The sequence below is a fragment of the Mastomys coucha genome, unplaced genomic scaffold, assembly GCF_008632895.1.
Source record: "Mastomys coucha isolate ucsf_1 unplaced genomic scaffold, UCSF_Mcou_1 pScaffold20, whole genome shotgun sequence".
Lineage (NCBI taxonomy): Eukaryota > Metazoa > Chordata > Mammalia > Rodentia > Muridae > Mastomys > Mastomys coucha.
In genome coordinates this window covers 83297729-83301954 of record NW_022196903.1, presented here as the reverse complement: position 1 = coordinate 83301954, position 4226 = coordinate 83297729, and the positions used below count along the sequence as shown (strand labels likewise).

At 40.4% G+C, this 4226-nt stretch overlaps 1 pseudogene across 1 annotated transcript; it reads left to right on the top strand.

The window, feature by feature from the left end:
- The first annotated feature begins 2790 nt into the window (after nt 1-2790).
- LOC116098236 lies at nt 2791-3457 on the top strand (annotated as a pseudogene). The gene has a single exon (XR_004121754.1). The product of XR_004121754.1 is annotated as a 60S ribosomal protein L9 pseudogene (transcript).
- The last annotated feature ends 769 nt before the right edge of the window (nt 3458-4226 follow it).

The window sequence follows — 4226 nt, the reverse complement described above, 5'->3', positions numbered from 1 at the left end:
AAAAAAAAAAAAAAGAAAGAAAAAGAAATGTTCAGTATTCAAGGCTACGGTAGTCCCTGCAGCCTCAGCTGCCAAGCATGGGAGCAAGCCTCAAACATGGCTCGCTAACATGGAGTTCCCTCTGCAGAGATGTTGGAACAGCAACAGGGAAGGGGTATGAGTCCCCCTCACCCTGCCAAGGGGCACACTCACAGGTTAGGGTGAGCAAATGAACTGGAAGGGGAAGGGAAGTGAAGGGGGTCTGCCCCCTTTCTCTATGGTACTGGGCTTTCAGCTGTTAAAAATCACTACTATCTGTGCCCAAAGTGGACCCTGTGCCACAACTCTCCATATCCAGGTCCTGCCAAGAGAGATCTGGTCTCCCAGGAGTGCTGACATATCTGTGAGAACAGGTAGCACCACACTTCTGCTCAGAGGGACCCGCCTGGAGCCCTCAAGACACAGGAAAAAGCTCTCCATACCTGGGTCCTACCAGGAGTGAGCTAGTCTCCCAGGAGTGCTGACACGCCTGAGAGCACAGGGGAGACAACAACTTCTGATCAAATTACTGGCACAAAAGGGACCCACACAGAGCCATCAGGACACAGGAACCAAAGAACAGCCTGGGACAGGATCCTTCCAGTTTCTGCCTGTGCCCAAAGTTGACCTTGTGCCACAGCTCACCATACCCAAATTTATTCCAGAGAGAACTGGTCTCGCAGGAGTGCTGACACAGGCTTACAGGAAGGACAAACCACAGTCAGAGACAGGAAGACCAGCCAACACCAGAGATAATCAGATGTCAAGAGGCAAGGGAAAGAACATCAGCAACAGAAACCAAGGTCACTTGGCATCATCAGAACCCAATTTTCCCACCATAGCAAGTCTTGGGTACACCATCACACTGGAAAAGCAAGACTCAGATCTAAAATCACGTCTCATGATGATGATAGAGGACTTTAATAACTCCCTTAAAGAAATACAGGAGAACACAGGTAAACAGCTAGAAGCCCTTAAAGAGGAAACAAAAAAAATCCTTTAAAGAATTACAGAAAAACAAAAATTAAACAAGCAAAGGAAATGAACAAAACCATCCAAGATCTAAAAACGAAAATAGAAACAATAAAGAAATCACAAAGGGAGACAATCCTGGAGTTAGAAAATCTAGGAAAGAGATCAGGAGTCATAGATGCAAGCATCACCAACAGAATACAAGGGATAGAATAGAGAATCTCAGATGCAGAAGATAACATAAAAAACATTGAAACAACAGTAAAAGAAAATGCAAAATGCAAAAAGCTCCTAACCCAAAATATCCAGGAAATCCAGGACACAATGAGAAGACCAAATCTAAGGATAATAGATATAAAAGAGAGCAAAGATTCCCAACTTAAAGGGCCAGTAAATATTTTTCAACAAAATTATAAAAGAAAACTTCCCTAACCTAAAGAAAGAGATGCCCATGAACATACAAGAAGCCTACAGAACTCCAAATAGATTTAAGTGCCTCCAAAAAGAAACTGGGAGAGCATATACCAGCAATTTGACAGCACATCTGAAAGCTCTAGAACAAAAAGAAGCAAATTCACTCAAGAGGAGTCGAAGCAGGAAATAATCAAACTCAGGGTTGAAATCAACCAAATGCAAACAAAAAGAACTATACAAAGAATCAACCAAACCAGGAGCTGGTTCTTTGAGAAATCAACAAAATAGATAAACCATTAGCCAGACTAACCAGATGGCACAGAGACAGTATCCAAATTAACAAAATCAGAAATGAAAAGGGAGACCTAACAACAGACACTGAGAAAATCAAAAAAATCATGAGATTGTACTACAAAAACCTATACTCAACAAAACTGGAAAAACTGGATGAAATGGACAATTTTCTAGACAGGTACCAGGTACCAAAGTTAAATCAAGATCAGATCAACAATCTAAACAGTCTCCCAACCAAAAAAAAGCCCAGGACCAGATGGGTTTAGAGCAGAGTTTTATTGGACCTTCAAAGAAGACCTAATTCCAATACTCTTCAAACTATTCCACAAAATAGAAACAAAAGGAACACTACCAAACTCGTTCTATGAATCCACAGTTACACTTATACCTAAACCACACAAAGACCCAACAACAAAAGAGAACTTCAGACAAATTTCCCTTATGAATACTGATGCAAAGATATTCAATAAAATTTTCACAAACCAAATCCAAGAGCACACCAAAACAATTATCCATCATGATCAAGTAGGATTCATCCCAGGGATACAGAGATGGTTCAATATATGGAAATCATCAACATAATCTACTATATAAACAAACTCAAAGAAAAAAAACCACATGATCATTTCTCTAGATGCTGAGAAAGCATTTGACAAAATGCAACACCCCTTCATGGTAAAAGTCTTGGAAAGATCAGGAATTCAAGCCACATACCTAAACATAGTAAACCAGTAGCCAACATCAAACTAAACTGAGAGAAACTTGAAGCAATCCCACTAAAATCAGGGACTAGACAAGGCTGCCCACTCTCTCCCTACCTATTTAATATTGTACTTGAAGTCCTAGCCAGAGCAATTAGACAACAAAAGGAGGTCAAAGGGATACAAATTGGAAAGAAAGATGTCAAAATATCACTATTTGCGGATGATATGATAGTGTACTTAAGTGACTTCAAAAACTCCACCAGAGAACTTCTGAACCTGATAAACAACTTCAGCAAAATGGCTGGACATAAAATCAAATCAAACAAATCATTAGCCTTCCTACACTCAAACGATAAACAGGCCCTTCTTTGCCCCATCTACTGCGAGAATGAAGATCATTCTCAGCAATAAGACAGTCGACATTCCAGAAAATGTCGACATCACTCTGAAGGGGCGCACCAGGGGAAGGGCCCCAGGGAAACTCTGCGGAGGGACTTCAATCACATCAATGTAGAGCTGAGTCTCATTGGAAAGAAAAAGAAAAGGCTCCGGGTTGACAAATGGTGGGGTAACAGAAAGGAACTGGCCACTGTCAGAACCATCTGAAGTCATGTTCAGAACATGATCAAGGGTGTCACACTGGGCTTCCGTTACAAGATGAGGTCTGTGTACGCTCACTTCCCTATCAACGTCGTTACTCAGGAAAATGGGTCTTTGGTTGAAATCCAAAATTTCTTGGGTGAGAAATACATCCGCAGAGTGCGGATGAGGACAGGTGTTGCTTGTTCTGTCTCTCAAGCCCAGAAGGATGAATTAATCCTTGAAGGAAATGATATTGAACTTGTATCAAATTCAGCTGCTCTGATTCAGCAAGCCACAACAGTTAAAAACAAGGATATCAGAAAGTTTTTGGATGGCATCTATGTGTCTGAGAAGGGAACCGTGCAGCAGGCTGACGACTGAGGCCTCAGTTTCCTAGCTCCAGAAACAAGGTCCTGATCACAAGTACAATTTGGGCGCTTGGGAGAATAAAAGATTTATATATTGAAAAAAAAGGATAAACAGGCTGAGAAAGAAATTATGGAAACAACACCCTACACAATAGTCACAGACAATATAAAATATTTTGATTTGACTCTGACCAAGGAAGTGAAAGATCTGTATGACAAGAACTTCAAGTCTTTGAAGAAAGAAATCAAAAAAAGGCCTCAAAAGATGGAAAGATCTCCCATGCTCATGGATTGGCAGGATTAATATACTAAAAATGGCCATCTTGCCAAAAGCAATCTACAAATTCAATGCAATCTCCACCAAAAATTCAACACAATTCTTCATAGAGGTAGAAAGGGCAATTTGCAAATTCATTCAGAATAACAAACAATCCAGGATAGGAAAAACTATTCTCAACAATAAAAGAACTTCTAGGGGAATCACCATCCCTGACTTGAACTGTATTACAGAACAATAGTGATAAAAACCGCATGGTATTGGTATTCTTATCTCCCTGCATAAAGATCAAGTCCAAGTGAATCAAGAACCTCCACATAAAACCAGATACACTGAAACTAATAAAAAGGAAGTGGGGAAGAGCTTCAAACACATGAGCACAGGGGGAAATTTCCTGAACAGAACACCAGTAGTATATGCTCCAAGATCAAGAATCAACAAATGGGACCTCATAAAATGGCAAAGCTTCTGTAAGGCAAAGGACACTGTCAATAGGACAAAACGGCAACCAATAGATTGGGAAAAGATCTTTACCAGTCCTACATCTGATAGAGGGCTAATATCTAATACATACAAAAAAACTCAAGAAGTTAGACT